Source organism: Dipodomys merriami, unplaced genomic scaffold (assembly GCF_024711535.1).
Source record: "Dipodomys merriami isolate MVZ:Mamm:240054 unplaced genomic scaffold, mDipMer1.0.p SCAF_87, whole genome shotgun sequence".
NCBI lineage: Eukaryota > Metazoa > Chordata > Mammalia > Rodentia > Heteromyidae > Dipodomys > Dipodomys merriami.
Window position 1 is genome coordinate 1,147,226 of NW_027206479.1, and position 21,295 is coordinate 1,168,520.

Here is a 21,295-nt window from a genome sequence, read left to right on the forward strand (position 1 = left end):
ATGAGACCGCATTTGGGAAAATTTCAGCTGCAGAAGTTTAGAAGTAGCTCTTAAGCAAGGCTTACTTTGAATCCGTTAGCTACACAGAGCAAACTCAGTTGAATAAATATGTATTTGAAAAAGCCATCCCCTTTGGACCTAGCTAAAAATGCTTCAAAGTATGATTAAACTAAAATGAAAAAGATTTAAAATAGTCATTGACAAAAAAAATTACAAATGTGAGCTATCAACTGAACAATATAATTATTTTCCATTATACACAGAATTTTAGGGAAATAAGATCAGTAGCATTGTTAGAAACAATAAGGTTTCCTTGTTACAAACAGGCACCCAAGGATATAATCCTGTATAAATATTGCATCATTAACTACCTAAATTTAGAGGACATTACATGCTTCAGCAGCACATGAACCCAAATTACACCAATACAGAGATTAACATGGCAATTGCAAAGGATGATATGAAAATCTGTGAATTATTCCAGATTTTTCATTCTTCAGATGCAAGAAATGAAAAACAATTATTAAAAAGTTGATTACAAAATTACTAGTGTAACAATACATGTAATCCATATAAATAAAAGTTAGTTTGACATCAGTGTATTAAATCTTCACCTTAGAAAGGCCTTTACATAGCATAATCGTTATAAAACTTTTAAAATTAGACAACATTGTCATTTTATTCCAAAGAAATATACTATAAGGACCTAGTAAAAAAGGAATCTTAAACTGTTTTGGTATGGAATGCAATCTGAAAGGACACATTTATTAATGAACCTATATATTATAAAACAATGTAGAATTCAAAGTCTTATATCTAGGAAAGAATAAAATAGATTATGGGCATTATACAAACAGAATACAGAATATTTTAAGGTATAATTTTTCACATAAGCACCAGAAATATCTTTAGTTTCTTTAGTACTCATTTCAACAGATAAATTAAAATTATTTCTGAATACAAAAAAGCAAAAACTCGAGGGGGTCCAAGATGGTGACGGGGAACTAGGAGAACGCCACAGCTCTCCCCAACCAAAAAGAGAGTTTGAGTTCCAATGTTTAATCGCCCCAAGAGACCGACAACAACAAAAAAAATCAACATCCAGAGAAAAACAGGAGTTGAAAAGAAGAATTTCACAACAGAGGAGCTTGAAGACGCCTTCCCCAACGTCTATTGGCCACTTAGCAGCGTGCCAAGCCATGGCCAGCCTGGCCTGGTGGGAGCTACCGGTGGCCCAGATACACAGGGAGTTGTCTGCAGATCACCGGCAACAAAGACCCCTGAGGTATCAGTGTCAGACCGGCTGATCCTGACGAATGAAGAAACCTCCGAGCAGGGAACTTACACAAAGATCCCACCCCTTCCCCTCACTCTCCATTGGAGCAGAGAGGCTCCATCCCACCAAAGCCACTCAGCCCCATGGCAGGAACCTCAGAGATACATGAGATGCCCACAGAACACCAGAGCAGAAGAACTGAAAGGAAGTGGTGCTGATCCAGAGAGCACAAACAGAGACAAACCCCAGCAATCAGAACCTGAACAGAGTCCCCTCCCCACCCCTCGGGTGAAGGTCAGAGGCCAATCCCGTGGAGCGGACCCAAACAGTGTCAATGGAGGCAGTGACAGAAAAGAAACACACAGAGCCACCACCTCTCAGCCTAGCCCACAACCACCTCAATTGAACTCTGACTGCAATGGCAACCAACAACAACCTACATCACACGGAAACAAATAGCTCCAGGGTGAGTACCCCACAGGGGACAGTGTATTCCTCAAGGGAGACCAGAGCTGGTGGGAATCCCCAGACGCCCTACCCCAGAACCTGCACCACAGGACACACTAAAACTAGAAACTGTTCAAGAGCTCCACCAGCCCATGAATCAGACTCAGCTGGCCAGGCTAGAATAAGAGAGACCCTGGAAGGAAGCTTAAAAGCCCAAGCCTGGTACAGCGCCACTGGGTCAAGAAACCAACGGTGGAAGAAATTTGAACTGTGTACTCCAAGCTGCGTAATCTAGGTGGGATACACAGCAGCACAGGTCCAACAGGTGTGCCCAGGCTGGGGTCTGGGACCAGGCCTGGGGATCTGGTGCCTGAGCAACATAACCAACTCCTCCCAACTGAAATCAGAAGCTGAGCATACGCCTCAGTAGAGGGGAGAAAAACAGGGAACTACACTCCTGGTAATCATGCCTGTGACAGCAAAAGATGCGGGGGATTCAGGACAAGAGAAGCCCAAACTCCACAAGAACCTGACCCATGTATTCTAGGCTAAGAATTGAACAACACAGGCCTCCAGCACCCGATAATAGTCAGGAGCTCAGACTGGTAAGGTCCTCAACAGTACAGTGCTCGTCTTAGGTGCAAGAGGCCCTGGATCTGATTCTTCAGCAAAACATAAGCTGAAAGGGCCAGATGTGGTGCTATGGGTCAAATGGTAGGGTGCCAGCCTTGAGTTGAAGAGCTGAGGGACAGCACCCAAGACCAGAGTTCAAGCCCACAAATAGCCAAAAAAGTAAAACAAAACAAAACATCAGGAGACCATAGCAGACTCCAGCATCTGGGAGAATACATCCAGCACATCCAAACTAGCCAAGAGCACCTGTAGGAACAAACAGGAGCAGTCTAGGTTGCTCAACCCCTCTAACGGCGGGAACTGCCAGTGATCTACAGCAGAGAGCTGAGAATCCTGTGTGGGTCAGACCAGCAGCTGGAGGTCGGCCCCCAACAGAACCGAGATCAGGTACAGACTCCCTCTACCAGCACAGAAACAGTAACCAAGCAAAGACAGACACCTATTGACCAAAACAAAATTTCAGATTAGTCTGCAATAATCCCTGAATAACCATGAGAAAATCACAGAGAAATATTATAAGGTTTATCAACAGCTAGGATAGCAAGCTATCTCTAAAAGCCAGCAGCAACCCAGGGGAGAGCCCCACTGGGAACAAAGCAGGAATGGAAGACAAACACTACATCCAAGACATGCTGGAGGCAATGACTCAAGAAATAAAGTGAGAAATAGACCAGAATTTGAAGAACACCAGGTCAAAATACCAAAAGAGATGCAGGACATCGAACAGGAGATGCATGCAAAAATAGAGGTAGCACACACCTCACTAAGCCATGAGATAAGTGACAAAATAGAGGCAGTACACACCTCATTAAGAGGTGAGATTAGTATTTTGAAAACCAACATTGAATCCATTGAAATCAACAATGAGTCCATTTCCTCCATGCAAAACACAATGGAAGCCACAGTTAACAGAGTGAACAAAATGGAATTCAGAAGACAGAATACATCAACTGGAACAAAAAATGACAGATATGGAAAATTCACTTAAATTATACCAAAGGGAAATTCAAGGGCAAGCAGATAGTGCCAAGAAAATTAACCTTCATATACGAAGGTGAGGAATATCAAAGCAAGGGAATGCAACACCTATTCCACAAGATAATCAGTGAAAATTTTCCCCATCTCAAAAAAGAACATCTTACCTACGTAACAGAAGCATATAGAACACCTAACAAGCAGGATCCCAGGAGAAACACTTCTAGAAACATTATAGAATAAATGATAGATCTGAATGATAAGGAAACAATCTTGCATGCAGCAAAAATGAAGAAGGACTATACTACTATAGGAAAAATATTAGAATCACTACAGATCTCTCCACACAAACACTGAATGCAAGAAAGGCCTGGGAAAGTACCACATGAGCCCTGAGAGCCAATAACTGCCAACCCATACTGATATACTCAGAAAAGCTAGCATTCACATGCGATGGAGAACTGAAAATTTTTAATAGCAAAGAAAAACTAAATTAATACATAAACATTAAGCCAGCGTTACAAAGACTACTAAGAGGTGGAACACAACCTGAGAAAAGCAACCAGAAACAGAGACCTGCACCCAGACAGGCATTAATAGAAGTCTATCTGAGCAAGGACAGAGGAAAGGAAAGAAGAAAAACAGTGACCATAATGCATCTCTCTATACTATCTCTTAAGATTAACGGGCTTACTTCACCAATCAAAAGAAAAAGAACTGCAGTTTGGATCCTAAAACATGACCCATCCATCTATTGCCTTCAGGAGACCCACCTCTAAGCCAAACATGCAAACAAACTCAGAGTGAAGGGTTAGAAAAGGATCAACCAATCAAATGCCCCTAGTAAGAGAGCAGTCGTAGCAATCCTTATATCTGACAAAATAAACTTGTCATTAAAATCATTACAATGTCAAACCATCCCTGCATCTCTGGGATGAAGCCTACCTGGTCATAGTGTATGATTTTTTTAATGTGTTTCTGGATTCTTTTAGCTAGAATCTTAAGGATCTTTGCACCTGTGTTCACCAAAGAAATTGGCCTGTAATTCTCCTTTTTGGTTGGGTCTTTGCCTGGTTTGGGGAAGAGTGTGATATTGGCTTCATAGAATGAGTTTGGGATAGCTCCCTCCTTCTCTGTTTCTCTGAAGAGCTTGAGGAGTGTGGGTATTAGTTCTTCTTTAAAGGTCTTATAGAATTTTGCTATGAATCTATCTGGTCCTGGGCTTTTTTGGTTGGAAGACTTTTGATAGCTTCCTGTATCTCGTGGTAGGATATTGGCTTATTTAACTGGTTTCTTCTTTGCTCAGTTTGGGCAACTTGGATTTCTCTAAAAATGCATCAATATCTGCCAGGTTTTCTTCCTTTAGAGATTATAACTTTTGAAAATAGTCCATTAGGATTGTTTGTATATCTTGGGTACGTGTTATGATTTTTCCCGTGGCATCCCTAATCCTGTTACAATGGCTTTCCTCTCTTCCTTTTTTAATTAATCTTGCAAATGGGCCATCAATTTTGTTTATTTTTTCAAAGAACCAGCTTTTTGTTTGGTTAATTTTGGCTGTAATTTTTTTATTTTCTAATTGGTTAATCTCTGCTCTTAATTTGGTTATCTGGCTCCGTCTAGTAACTTTAGGTTCCATTTTTTCTTGTTTTTCTAGCTGTTTTAATTGCAACATGAGATTATTTACTTGGTCTGTCTCCATTTTCTTGATGTGGGCAATGAGGGCAATAAATTTGCCCCTCAGGACTGCTTTTGCTGTGTCCTACAAGTTTCTTTGTGAGATTTTTTTTCATTTTCATTGAGTTGTAGGAAAAGTTTTATTTCTTCTCTGATCTCTTCCATTACCCAGGCATTTGCTATGGAGTGTGCTGTTCAATTTGCATGTATTAGAGAAATTTCTGCGGTATGCTTTGTTATTGAGAACTGGCTTGATTCCACTATGGTGAGATAGGATACAGGGGATTATGTCTTCCCTTTGTATTTGCTTAAGTTCCTTGCATGAACTATGATATGGTCTATTTTGGAGCTGCTGAAAAGAATGTGTACTGTGTTGTTTTACAGTGAAATACTCGGTAGATGTCAGTTAATTCCTCTTGAAGTATGGCCTCACTTAATTTGGTAGCTTCTTTGCCGATCCTCTGGTTGGTAGGCCTGTCCTTTGGTGAGAGCGGTGTGTTGAAGTCTCCTAGTATTATCGTATTGGGATCTATTTTATTCTGTAAGTCAATAAATATAATCCAACCCATCAATAGAGCCAAAGTCAAGAATCACATGATTTTCACCACAGATGCAGAAAAGGCCTTTAATAAAATTCAACATTCATTCATGCTAAAGGCTCTGGAGAAAACAGAAATAGCAGGAACATTTCTTAAAACAATAAAACCATTTATGACAGACCAATAGACAATATTATACTTAATGGGGAAAAGCTACAACCAATTCTCCTAAAATCAGGAAGAAGGCAAGGATGCCAACTGTCTCCACTGCTCTTCAATATAGTCCTGGAACCCTTAGCCAGGTCAGTAAGGCAAGAAAAATACATGAAAGGGATCCGCATAGGGAAAGAAGAGGTTAAACTATTCCTTTTTTCAGACAACATGATACTATACTTTCATGATCCCAAAAATTCCATCCCCAAACTCTTAGAAATCATAAATCACTTCGGCAACGTAGCAGGATACAAAATAAACCCACAAAAATCAGCTGCCTTCCTGTATACTGACAATGTACAAGAAGAGAGAGAAATAAAGGGAGTAACCCTATTCACAATAACCTCCCCCAAAATACAATATTTTGGAATTAACCTAACCAAAGATGTAAAAGAACTATGTAATGAAGACTATAAAAAGATAAAGAAAGAAATTTCAGAAGACACTAGGAAATGTAAAGACCTCCCATGCTCTTGGATAGGCCAACTTAATATAGTGAAGATGGCAATATTGCCAAACTTAATATACAAATTCAATGCAATTCCTATTAAAATCCTAATGACTTACATCACTAAAATACAGAAAACTGTCCAAAAATTCATATGGATCAAAAAAAGACCTAGAATAGCCAAACCAATTCTAGGGAACAAAGACAAAATGGGAGGGATATCCATGCTGCACTTCAAACTATACTACAGAGCTATAATAATAAAGACAGCATGGTACTAGCACAAAAACAGATCAGAAGACCAATGGAACAGAATAGAAGATCCAGAAATAAATCACAGGCCTACAGCCAGCTGATATTAGACAAAGGAGCCCAAGACATACAATGGAAGAAACACAGCCTCTTCAACCACTAGTGCTGGGAAAATTGGGCTGCCACATGCAGAAAACTAAAAATGGACCCCAGGCTATCACCATGCACCAATATCAACTCAAAATAGATTAAAGATATTAACATTAAAACTGAATCTCTGAAACTACTGCTGGACGGAGTAGGAGAGACACTTGAACTAATAGGCACAGAGTCCCAGGATCACAACAAATTGGAGAGAGACTCAACAAATGGGACTACTTTAAAATAAAAAGCTCCTGCACAGCTAAATCTATTGCAACCAAGCTAGAAAGACAAATAACTAATTGGGAAAAAATATTTACCAGCAATATATCAGACAAAGAGTTAACATCCAGTATATACAGGGAACTCAAGAAACCAATCCCTCCTAAACCTCACAAATCAATTACTAAATGGGCAAGGGAGGTAAAGAGGGACTTCTCAGAGGAAGAAATAAAAATGGTAAAGAAACACATGAGGAAATGTTCATCATCCCTGGTGGTGAAGGAAATGCAAATAAACACAACCATGAGATACCACCTTACCCCAGTCAGAATGTCACACATCCACAAATCAGCCAACAACAATTGCTGGAGGGGATATGGAGAAAGAGGAACCCCATTACACTGCTGGTGGGAATGTACACTTATACAACCACTTTGGAAAGCACTCTGGAAGGTCCTTAGAAAGATAAAGATTGATCTCCCTTATAACCCAGTCATACCACTTTCAGGCATCTACCTCAACAACAGGAACCAATATACAAGGACACGTGCACCTCCATGTTTATTGCAGCACTGTTCACAGTAGCTAGGATATGGAAACAACCCAGATGCCCCACCACAGATGAATGTATCCAAAAATTGTGGTATCTACAAACAATGGAATATTATGCAGCCATTAGAAATGACAAAATAATGGCATTTGCAGGGAAATGGATGGAGCTAGTGTACTTGTGTTAGTGTTAGTATTGACATATAATTTGGATTAACATTAGGGTCAGTATTTTGTTCTGAGTATGTATAGTGTTATGAATAGGAAAGTTTTTAGTGTAATATTCAGTTTTCACTAACAAGTGGAAGCAAAAATATGAGATTGAACAGTAACTCGACCATTATCATTATATTTATTTCTCAGTGATCATTCTTGTAATGATTAATGAGAGTTTTCCAGCCAGGTTTAGGTTGAGAGTTAGAGTTAATTAATGGACTAGATGGTAAGTAAATCTGATATTGTTTTAGGGCACAGGGGTTCAGGAAAAGGTAGGATCATTGGAAACTACAGTATTTTTCCTGATAAGAGAATGTGAGGACAAATAATATAATGGTTCATGTTAGGGAACAAGATAACTTCAGAGGAAGAGTCAGAAAATTTGTGGGAATTAGGGCAAACAAACTCATTTCCAGAGTGCAAACTGGAGTATTCATTAGAATGAATAAAAACTAGAGTATTTTTCTTAAACATTTGAATTGGACTATCATTAGTATGAAAGTTAGGTTTCAGTTCCAGCTGGGCTTAGTGTTAGCACTGGGGAAATGGAAAGTTTAGGGTCCAACTGAAAGTAAATCTTTGAATAACAAGTCTAGTTAGAATTAGGATGAATGTGAAATAAGAAACTGCTAATAATATTAATATTAGGGTATGGTTAGTGTGAGCGTTAGCCTCAATATTCCAGTTAGGGTTAGGGTTACAAAAATGGCAAGATAATGAGTAAAACTACAAAGCATTTTTAGAAGGATGAGTTAAATCAAAGTTAGGATGAATAAAAACTAATGTATTTTTATGACCTTTAGAATCCAAAGGCTATTAGTTCTAGGGCTAGGGTTGCGTTTCTAGTTCAGGTTACGCTAAGGCTTAGGGAAGGGTAAGCTTTCAGGTAAAACTGAGTTTTCTGCTAACACTTTCAAGTAAAATAAGTGTGAAATTTAACAAAAACTACAGAGTTTTCTTAATTTTCTTATTCAGGGTTCAATAGGGTTAAATTTAGAGTTAGGTTTCTAGTAAGGTTTAGATATATAGTTAGGGTTAAGAACTAGAGTAGATTTTAAGTAAACCTGAAACTTCTTTTTGGAGATAGAGGAGTTCAGTAAAAGTTAAGATCAGTGGAAACTACAGAAGTTTTCATGATATGAAGATTTGAGATTAATGATTCATAATAGGGAATGATTTCAGAGTCCAAGTCAGGAAATCTGTAGTATTTGGAGCAAAGTGCAAATCATTTCAAAGACAATGATTATCTGTTAGGATATATTTTCCATTAATTTTAATATTGGGTTACTATTATCATCAGGGTTACTCTTAGGGTTCTGTCCAATATTTGAGTTAGGATTAGGGAAAAGGAAGATTGAGAACTTGAGTGACTTACTTCCCCTTTGTATGTATATGCATACAAAGGTTCTGCCTCTGAGCTTTTTGCTGTAGGCTAGCATTCTACCACTTGAACCATGAGTCCACTTCCAGCTTTCTTTGGCAGTGAGTTGGAGATATGAAATTCACAGACATTCCTATCTAAGCTGACATTGAACTGAGATCCCCAGATCTCTGCCTTCTGATTAAAGGTAGGATTAAAGGCATGAGCTACCAGTGCCCAGGAAAGTGCCTGAATTTTACTGATTGTTTGTACTTTTGTTCGAGATTGAGACTTGAATTCATTATCTGACACCTTTGCTCACTAAGTAGCATTTTGCCACTTGAGCCATATCTCCAAAATGATTACTTTAAATAACTGAAAATCATTAAATTTTCTTCAGGTGATATGTATCATTACTGTTGTTCTAAAACTTATCGTAACAAAAAAGACTTATAGACCCTGGAGTTGATCTGAGCAAATTCTCATTCTTTGCTTCTAATTGCATAGCAGTTTAGGGACATGATTTTTTAATTATTATTTTAAGTAGCATAGAAATTATCATTAAACGAAGCATTTTATGCGTACAATATACGTTGATCAATGCCAACCCTTTCAATGTTCTCATCCATCCCTCCTCTATACACTTCTTCCTTCACTCTTCTTAATATTGTAGGATGTTTATTGGATTCCTCTCTGCATTTCCCCCTTTTTCTCCTGTTCATTCTTCTACCTTTTAACCCTTCACCCCTCATTTGACTACCCACTTCCATATGATCCAGCAACTCATCTCTAGGCATTTACCCGAAAGATTACAAACCAGGATATAGTAAAGGTTTCAGCCAGACCATTCTTATTGAATCTGCCCAGATAACCTTCAAGAGAAAAAATAATCAAGAAAATGTAATACACACACACACACACACACACACACACACACACACACACACACACACAGAGAGAGAGAGAGGAAATTCCACTTACCCATCAGAAAGAATATTTTAACATTTGTATCTCTCATTTCTCATTTCATCTGCCTCGTATCCCACTGTCGTCCTACTGTCCCTGTACTGCAGTAACTGAAACATGCAAACTGATGTAAAAGATTTTCAGGGTTATGGGCTAGCCATAATTTCCTGAATATGAGTTCTTTGCTCAGTCTCTTTGTCTATTCATGCATTTGAATAGTGATTATACAGATTCATTTGTACCATTTGCTACATAGAATAGAGATGAACTACTTGTATGTATGTATGTATATATACATACATATATATACACATATACATATATGTATGTATATATACATATATATACATACATACTTGGACATATGCACACATATGGATATATATTAAATACTTGAGTACATTTCATGTTTTCAAGAATTACAGAGCTAACAAAAATCACATGTATTTTCCTTTTCAATTTTTTCAACATCTAAATAATTTTGTCTCTTTTGAATACCTAATTTTAAAGAGAATGTCATCATCTCTGATCTGTCAGGCTCCTTGAAATTAGATGTTCAAATAGGCTAAAATTATTTAGGCTTTTTGGTGGAAGGGTTCTATTCAGGGGTTCCCTGCTTGCTAGATAGGACTCTGGTTGTATAGCATCAACAAGCTCACTACTTTTACCGTAATTCTAGTCCATTTAATTACTTGAGGTGTTGAACTTTTTGCCAGGGTGTGATCTTAGATTGACTGAGAATTTGCTACCTATTCCTCCCACATAATTAGCTAGGAATACAGATGTGAACCACTATGGAAAGCTCATTCGTTGAGATGGCTGTCTTGGCAGTTTTTTCTCTGGCCTGGCCTCAGACCATGATCCTTGTCATCTCTGCTTCCCAATCAGCTGGAATTACATATGTGGGCTGCTATAGTTGGTGTACATGACACCTTCTGTTTTATAAAAGAGGTTTTTACTGTAAAAATATGGTATAGAGGGGTTATAGTTACATGAGCAAGGTAATGAGTACATTTTCTATGAGGCATTGTTACCTGCTCCTTTGTTTTTCCCCTACCCTTTCTTCCCTCCCACCTCCACACCTACACACCCACCTCTCCTCCCTTCCCTGCTTCCCCACCCATATTGTAAAGATTCTTTTTCAACATAGTATCTTGTGTATCTCATTGTTACAACGGGTCAGCCTGACCTATTTAAACATTTTGTTTTTTCCCTTGCCCTCCCCTAGCTAGAGAAATGGTGTATACAAGATGCAGGGCACCGACATTAAATACAGTGAAAACAGGAGTTATACCTTGGTGGGGGAAAATACAAAAACAAAAACAAAAAGAAATCACATGGTAAATTATAAACCCTATCTTGGTATTCACTTCGCTTAACATCATCTTATCTGGTGATATGTACATAGCATTTGAACTCTTATGCTTGTCCTACATATACACTAGTTATTCCAAATAAGGGAAAACATAGGACCTATATTTCTTTTGTCTGACTTACTTTACTTAATATAATTTTTTCCAAGACTCCACTTAGAGCTCCCCTATAACCCAGCAATCCCACTTTTGGGCATTTACCAAATGATAACACACAAGACCATACTAAGCTACCGGCACAACTATGTTTATTGCAGCATTATTTACCATAGCTAAAAATGGAACCAACCCAGATGCCTCTCAGTAGATGAATGGATCAAGAAAATGTGATACACACACACACACACACACACACACACACACACACACACACACACACTGGAATTCTATGCCTCCATCAGAGAGAATGAAATCGCCCCATTTGCTAGGAAATGGAAAGACGGGGAAACAATTTTATTAAGTGAAATAAGCGAGGCTCAAATAACTATAGGTCCCATGGTTAACCTCACTTTCAGAAAGTAGTACATGGTACCATATAACCTTATAACAGAATGTTATGTGAAATGAACCCCAAGATAGGGACACAAATGATATTTTTTATTCCATGAGATTCTTATCTCTATATTATCCCCCAAATAAAATTCGAAGGAGAGCTGTGGTTGAAATACAGAGCACCACCCTTGAGGGAAAAAGCTTAAGTGAGAAGGTAAGGTCCTGAGTTTAAACTATAATATCAGCACTAAAAAAGTGATTTCTTTTCCTGGAGGTTTTTATTAAATTGCTCAGAATATAATCAACGTTGTATTTATGTTTAGCATTATTATTGAAATCATGTTATAATTATTGATGTAATTTTCTTAAATTTTACTTACACATTAATATCCAATACTGATAATAGATGATTACTGTTTCACAAGTTTTTATGTCAGTTGAATATATGGATGAGAGGTGTATACAAGGAATTTGGGCTGAAAATAGATGTTTGAAAGCTCTTCACATAAATAAATGATGGCTGAAGAAGCTGTGGACAATTATGAAATAAACCAAAGAAACCATCAAGGAAAGATAAGGTATGATTCTGGAAAGCACACAATTTTGGAAGAAAAAAACACAAGGAAAATATGTAACTTTTGGTAAGAACATTGTAACCCACCTACTCATTTGATTCCTTATTTCTAGTGGAAGGCATTTCAGTCAACTTCATTTTACAAAGTTAAAAATGATTGACATTTAATATTAACTGGCCTCTGTCTCAGGTAAGCAAAAAGCCATGTGCCAGGGGCTCATGCCTATAAGCCTAGCTACTCAGAGGGCTGAGATCTCTAGATCCTAGTTCAAAGCCAGGTTGGAGAGGAAAGTTGGTGAGACTTTTCTGTGCAACTAATCACGAGAAAACTGGAAATGGCACTGTGGCTCAAAGTGGCAACCCAATCTTGAGTAGTAAATCTCAGAGACAGAACCCAGGCCCTGAGTTCAAGCTCTCTGAAATTATTCTTAAAATACTAGTTATCAGGATTTCTTTAACTTGTTTAGAAGAATGTTTTAAACTTAGGGATTTTTTATTTTATGTTGTCAGCATTGATTTTTAAGATGTGCAGAGAAAAAATTATTTATATTCAGAAATGGTTTGTATTGGTTTGTACTGCTTTGTATTACACATTGCCTCTACACCCAGAGATCAGCTGGAAAGCAGATGGCTAAATCCTGGCTGTTGGCAATGAAGATGGATATGTATTTCTTTTAGCAAAGAAAAAACCTTATGAATTGGTAGCCTTTATATATAACACCTAAATAGTAACAATAAAATTAATATTATTACTATTACTATTTTTTGTCAGTTGTGGGGCTTGAACTCTAGGTCTGAGCATTGTATCTCAACTCTTCAGCTCAAGACTAGCACTCTACCACTTAAGCAACAGTGCCACTTCACATTTTCTGAACCTTTAGTTGGATATAAAGGTCTCACAGACTTTCCTGCCCAGGCTGGATTCGAACAGTTCTCAATCTCCTTAGTAGCTAGGCCCGGCAGTAAAATTATTTTGAAAAAGAACAAACCCACGATTGTATACTTTAAAAAATCACAATCTGGCAAGTGTAACTGTAACATTGTTGTATCAATTAACCATAGGCACCAATCATTTTTACATCTCACTTGTCCTTTCCAATGCCAGATAATATTTCATTAATTTATTTTAATTTTTCCTAACAAAGTTCATTATGAATTCCCAACAGCACAATTTTCTAGTGAGTATAAAAATTCTTCAACATATTTATTTCAACAAACAGCATTTTGCACTTGTTTTTTTTTAATTTTGCCAGAGCTGGGGCTTGAAATCAGGGCCTGTGCACTCTCCCTGAATTTCTTTTGCTCAAGGCAATTGAGCCACAGCACCACTTCCAGTTTTTCTGCTTACAACATACTGAGGAATCAAATCAAGTGCTTCTTGCATGTAAGGCCAGCACTCTACCACTAAACACATTCCCAGTCACTGGGTCTTTTGTTGTTGTTGTTTTAAGATAGCATTTTACTATATGTCCTTCTGATTGCCTAAAACTTAGGCTGGCCTCAAGTTAACTTCTAAATCAGCCTCCCAAGTTCAGAGATTACAAACATTGACCACCATATTCAGCTCATGATTCTTTGTGCGAGAATACTCTTCAGATATAGAAAGAGTTATTCTGTCTTCCTTTAACTGGATGGTTTTTGCATTCAGCAATTTTAATCACATTTCTTGTCCTGGTATGTTTCCTCTTCTCGATGAATAGAAATATTTCAGGTTCTTAACTTGAAGCTGATCCCTACCATCCAACAACATCACATTCTTGTGAATAGCACCAGCTGGCCTCATGAGCATAGCAGCCAGCTGGAGCTCAGCTATCTGATGGCCTTGGGCTCCAATAATGTAATTATTTCTGTGCACAGACTGAAAACTGTCATAGGTAATTTTGATTTATTCCATTTGGTTCTCAGCTACTTACCATTCTCAGCTTTGTATGTTTTAAATTCTGTTAAACGTTAATGAATATTTCCAGTCACTCTCAAAAGTAACATATATGTCTTACTTTAAAATTCATTCAAACATGCAAAAATGTTAACGTAGTTGCTTTCCACCAGTGGCTCATATTTTAAAACCTATCTACTTTAGAGGTCAAAAACTGAGGATTCAGGTTTAAAGCAGCCCATGCAGAAAATCTGAGATATTTCTCCAATTAAGAAACCAAAATCCAGAAGTGGAGATGTGGCTCAAGTGGTAGAGTGTCAGCTTTGAGCAAAAAGACCAACAAGAATAATACGTTTAATTCTAACTCCAATATTACTCATGGAAAACACACTGACACAGAGAGACAGACAGACAGACAGACAGACAGACAGACAGACACACACACACACACACACACACACACACACACACACACACACATACACACACACACACACATACAATCTACATTTTCCTAGACTCCCCTTCCTGAGCAGAATACAATGCCATTAACTTAATGTATGTTTTCTCCAAATTATTTTGGTAGGGATTAAACTACATTTGTATTTATGATAATATTTGTTTTGTACTTTTTGTTTTACAATTTTGTGTACTTATGTGAGAGAACAGTGTTTTGTGAAGACTAAACAGAAATCAATGTGTCAATAAATAAGTAGGTGACAGGTAGACTGAAAGATGCAGATAAAAGCACTTGAAATTTTATTTCTACAAGTTTAAATATATATGCATATGTATGTATTTAAAATGTCTGCCAAGATTTTATTTTTATTAACAATGATCTATTTGTTACATTATATAAATTTAACATATTGTATGTTTCATAGTAGATTAATATTTATAGAATTTCTTTCCGTTGGAGACCAGGTTTTGCAGCGTAGACCACGCTTTCCTCACCTGCTTATTCTCCTGTGTCAGGTTCCTGAGTATTGGCTGGTATTACCATGCGGTAGGATAGTACCATATCCAGTTATATTATTTACATTTTGTACAGTAGAATATTACTGTGAACAGCTTTAAGCCAAATATCTTCATGAGTATGAATGAATTTCTTGCTAATATGTTATAAATAGAGTTACTGAGTGAAGGCAATTATAGTAGGCATGCCTGTACTACCAGTACCCAGGAGGATTGTAAGTTTAGGAGCAGCCTGTGTTACACAGGAAGTCCCTTTTAAAAAAAATCAGGTGAGCTTGCAAGAGGAAATATATTGTTAAGCAGGGTGATAAGAACACAAAAAATTTAGTGTGTGTGTGTGCTTGTGCATGTGTGTGTGCTTATGCTGGTCCTAGGGCTTGAACTCAGTGCCTGGGCACTGTTCCTGAGGCTTATGCTCCAGTCTAGCACTCTACCACTTGAACCAAACTCCACCTCAAGCTTTTTTAAAGATCATTGGAGATGAATCTGATCCAGTTTCCTGTCCAGACTTAAAACCTTGATCCTCTTTTCTCAGCCTCTTTTGTAAGTAGGATTACAGGCATGTTGTATTACTGTTAAGTAATTTAGTAAACATCATGCCAGTTTATACTCCTTCCAGCAGTGTTTGAGTGTTGCACACACACCAAAGATAAAACCACTCCATGTTTGATGACAACCAGATCTCATAATGCTGTGAGATACGTATTGTTATTCTCATTTTACCTGTAAAGAATTTGAGATCCAGAGAGTTTCATTAATTTTGAGTCCCCATCTAGTATACAGTGGAGCATGTATTCAAGTCCAAATAGTTCTGTTTATTTCAGAAAACATGGAGTCATCAAGTGGTCTAGTAAACATGTGTTCTAGTGAGTACTGCTCTTTGCAAGTACAGTTCTGTGCCTGACAATTTACCTTTCTCTTTCTTTAACTGCACCCCTTTTCATAAGCTAGGGAAAGCACAAGTGATGAGAAGAGCCATTTTTGAAGGAGAAATCGATAAGGGGGTTGACCTTGGTATCACATACATATTAGTCTGACCTCCCATTTGAGTTATGGCTCCAGCACTACATTTCTGTTTTTTCTTTTGTATTGTTATTATAAATGTGAGTTACACAGAGGTTACAGTCATATAAGTCAGGTATGGATATATTTCTTTTTGAAAGGTCAGTCCTTTCCTTGCTCTCTCAATTTTTCTCACTGGTTTGATTTTTTAAACTTCCTTCTTCTTCTTCTTCATTATCATCTTCTTCTTTATCATTATTATTTTTATTATTGTGCTGTAGAGGTTTTAGGTACAATCGTGTGGTAATGATTACATTTCTTTATTCTTGTTTTTGTTTTAGTCAGTAATGAGGCTTGAATCCAGGGCCTGGACACTCTCTCTGAGCTCTTTTGCTGAATAATGGCACTCATATTAAGCCACAGCTCTAATTCCCTGAGTGCATTTTTTGGACAATTTTACCATTTCACTTTATCTCTTTTTCTGTTTTCCCGTTCTTCCCCCAAAACAAATTGCATAGGTCATTTTCAACATAGTACCAATTAAATACCAGTGTTGCACGTGTTCATTCTTTGTCCTTCCTTTCCTATGACCCCTTTAACTTCTGAAAAAAATGACAAAAATGAAAGAAAATATATATCATCTTGTTTCTGTTTCCTGGTCACTGGTTATTTTTGAGAATGTGTGTGTGTGTGTTTGTGTGTGTGTGTGTGTGTGTGTGTGTGTGTGTGTGTGAATACTGGTGCTTGAATTCAGGGAGCTGACCTTTAGCTGTTTTAATCAAGGGTGACAGTCTACGACTTGAACCAAACTTCCATGTCTTGATTTTGAATGGTTAATTAGAGATCAAAGTTTCACTGGTTTTCCCTAACTAGTCTAACTTCAATTCACTTTCCTCAGATCTTAGGTTTCTAACTAGCTAGAATTACAGGTGTGAGACACCGGTGGTGCTTGGCCTACCTTCTTTTTGTTAAGTATTTGAAATGTAAAAGACAGTTGCAACCATAGTACAAAAAGAAATCAATTTAACTTTCCCAGCTTCATTAACTTTTAATATTTTGTCACATTTGATACATACAGAAAAACATTTTTTTGTAAATGCTCCTGCAATTTGGTTTTCATATCAGATTTTTCCTCATGATGAACTTGATTTTATAGCTTTTTACTTACTAAATGTTGATGAAAATATGTTCAGAGGGCATTGATGACCTTTTGTTGGCTTTCATGCAGAACTGTTGCAAGCTAACACTTAACAAATTTGTGTGCAAGACCCCGATGATATATCCACATTCTTAGCCTGAATACAGTAGTGCCTGTTACAAATCATCTAGATCTGACAAAACCCTGACTCAGGCCTTGTTACCACCTTCATGAATGTCCTCTTAGTGTGCAATACTGACTCTCCAATGACCATGACAGAGCCCTGCTGCACGTTCTCATGACACAGCCAAGGTCACCAGTCAGGCGTGGCACCTACAGTGTGATGGGAGACTGGTGACTGTTCCTATGGTGGAACGACACAGGAAATGTTAGGTCCTTAAGCTGTCATCAGTCCCCAGGGCTCCTCATGAGTATTCGAGCCTAAGATTTAAGGAGACATCAGACTTTCTCTTCCTTGTGCAAGTTGTGGACAGGTTTTTCTTCTGGGGCTGTCATCTTCTGTGGAAAGATATGATCTGAGCTCTATAAGCCATTTTGCTTATTCTAGGCCCTTAGGGTAAGTCTGGCATTTATACTTAGACAAAAAGAAATGTAGTGATAAAAAATAGGAGACAACATTTTTCCTAGTCTATTTATTACTCAAATAGATTTTCAGATTCTACCAATAATTCTTATTAGTAAGAAGCACTATCTCAAAAATAATCAGTGACCAGGAAACAGAAACAAGATGATATTTATTTTCTTTCATTTTTTTCATTTTTTTTTACATTTATCTCTCTTTCAGAAGTTTAAGGGGGGGCTGGGAAGGTGGCTCAGTGGTAGAGCACTTGTCTTGCCTGCCTGAGGACCTGGGTTCCATTCTTCAGCACCACATAAGCAAAAAGAAAAAAGCCGGAAGTGGTGCTGTGGCTCAAGCGGTAGAGCGCTAACCTTGAGTTGAAGAGCTGAGGGACAGCGCCCAGGCCCAGAGTTCAGGCCCCATGACCAGACCCCCCCAAAAAAAGAAGTTAAAGGTGTCATTGAAAAGGAGGGACAAAGAATGAACATGTGCAACACTGAAACTTTGATCTCTAATTAACCATTCAAAATCAAGACATGGAAATTTGGTTCAAGTCGTAGACTGTTACCCTTGGTTAAAAAAAGCTAAAGGTCATCTCCCTGAGTTCAAGCCCCAGTATACACACACACACACACACACACACACACACACACACACACACACACACACACAATAGTCCTTAGTGCTCAGGAGCCTTACATGGAGATCAGCCTTTTCCAGCTCAATTTATCCTAGTTCTGGTAAGGACAGCTCTTTAAGCTGAAGTTTGGTGGATAATAGTCACTCCTTCTCATTCTTTGTGCCTGTTTGTGTTGTTGAGTCCATTTCAGGGCAAAATCAGTGCCTGACACCTACTTGCTGCCATGGCAAAGCTGGCTGTGACATCCTAGATATTATGGCCATTTTATTGTGAAGCCGTGTGAGGACACCCAACCCCACACAATTTCCCCCAAGGTATGTGTCTCCTTTGCCCAGAAGTGCATTCAACAATTCAGCAACCAAAATATCACTCAGTTCCTAATAAACTCAGAGTATATTTCTATTACCTTTAAAAAAATTTGACATGCCTTTGATAATTTGTCATTGAGCTCTTGTCATATTTCTATGTGTTTGCAGCTTGCGAAGGGAAAAAAGATTTAATTCAATATAATCAGACTATCGTTCAGAAGGATCTTTTTAGAACCTTTTGGAGGGAATGCCAACTTTCCATCTGGTGTTCTAAAGATGGCCTTCTTGGTACAGGAACTGAGTACACAGTCAAGATAAGAAGCTTGTCCTGATTTCTACTGACTTTCCTCTGGGGTCAGGGAGTGTGATCCCATGGCATATGTTTCTGTTTGCTACACTGGAGGGCCCATGCCTCCTCTGAAAAAATCTAAGGCTTGGGGATAAGAGATACTAAAACTCAAAACCCAGCTTCCTACATCAGTAGGATTACAGGTCTGAGTCTCATGTACTCAACTTTTTTATACATACTATACTCAGTTTCATTATATTCACTTTCATTATATTAACTTCATAGACAGATATATACAAATATATGTATATAATATTTATTTATAATCAGTGTTATATCTAGAAACACACAAATATATATTCATATAATTATAATAAAATTATATCACTACTTTCTCCAATAACATTTACACTAATGTTTTGTGCAAAAACACTCAATTCTAAAACTTTAAATGCCTTTTTAGTTTGAAAAATCATATTGAATCTTATATATAATATAATATACTATATATAACATAAAGAATATAACATGTATTTACATATAACTGATTTAATTGTGGAAATTTTTTTTTGATTTTGTGTTTGTTCATCTATGAAAGCCTTCTTTCTTCTATTGATGATGGCTTTTACTTTCCAGTATACATATCTCCTATATATTTTGTCAAATATTTTCAGCCCAAAGTAGACTTTTTATAATATTGGAGTCAAATTTTCCTTCCATATTTGCTCAACGCAAATGAATGCAATGAAAATGTATACAGATTTGAACTCATTATTGGAAGAGAGTCCCACTTAACACTGTAAGTATTGTGGTATTTGTCCCAATTTACAGAATAGCTTTCTAGGATATCTGATCTGCTATGTCCTAGACCTTTTGTAGCCACCTTATCACCCCATACAGGCATGGCCTGGCTTCCTAGTCACTCTTTTTGCATTTAACAGCTCCCATTATATCCAGTAGGCTCTCTTCTACAGCCCCCTGTCACTCTGCTTCCCCCGCTCCAGAACAGGTATGCACGATTCTTCAGTTTGCAGGTTTAAAAAGAAATATATTTAGGATTCATGAATTCTAGAATATGTCAAAAACATTGGCATTTTAATAAAGTTAGAAAAATAAATACAATGAACCTTTTACAAAAATCAGAAAAAAAAAGAAAAATAAGGATTTTCTTAGGAAGGGGAGAAGGAATCTCAAAATCTAGATTGGCCTCTAAGTTGCCTTCAGGCAGAAATTCTGCCTCAGAGTCTTCAAAGGGATCTACTTCCTCATTAAAGACAGGATTTTCTTCCTGAGTCCAGGGAGGGACAGATTCTAATTTATCAACTGGAAATTGGATCCCTTGCAAGAGGAGAGATTGGTCTTGGTATTCTGTGAGGAAAGATTCCCTTTCCTCAAATGAATCTAGATTTTGGACCTCACTTATTGGTTTTCCTAAACATAGACTGGGGTCATTTTCCATTAGCACACATTTAACCATCATATCAAGAAGTGTTTTTATTTTTTGACTGATTTAGAGATGATCTACCTGGATTGTGAACATCAATGGAAGACATTCTGTATCGTCTTCCTTGGTGGTATGTGTAGATACACCTGCATCACATGTGGGGTTCAGAATCAGTGGGATGTCCACAGGACTCAAAACCTACTTTGGCCTTTCTACAAATTGAAAAATACCCTCTACCTTCACAGGATTTCTGGAGATCAGCGATGGCTTGCAATCTCCATCAGTCACCATAGACGACATCACTGATGGGTTCTTTATCTGGAGTTCTGCAGAAGCTTCTCTACGGTGATGCAAACCTGAGAATGAAAATAGGTACAGGAGTCTTTGAGTAGACCCTCGTAGTTAAGGTGTCACTAAACTTCCAAGAGAATCCAATGGGAGAAGCAGTAGGATTTGAGTTGGGACTGAACACTGATGAGGAGGTAGGCTTTTTCTAATGAGTGTCTACTTCCAAGTTCTTTCAAAAGGAGAACAGACATTACCTGGCAAAGAATATCCATAAAAGGAAATTTTGCCAAGCTGGGGAGTACTAAGGGCTCTTGGCCAATCAGGCACATCCCTAGAGACTCAGGTTCCATCCCTACTTACAAGCTCTGAGGCATCTAAACAAGGACTTCCTCCTCTTTTTCT

The 21,295-nt window shown here is 37.8% G+C and overlaps 1 pseudogene; it reads left to right on the forward strand.

Annotated features, from left to right (window-relative positions):
- The first annotated feature begins 391 nt into the window (after positions 1-391).
- LOC138820378 (U6 spliceosomal RNA) lies at positions 392-490 on the forward strand (annotated as a pseudogene).
- Positions 491-21,295: the final 20,805 nt, after the last annotated feature.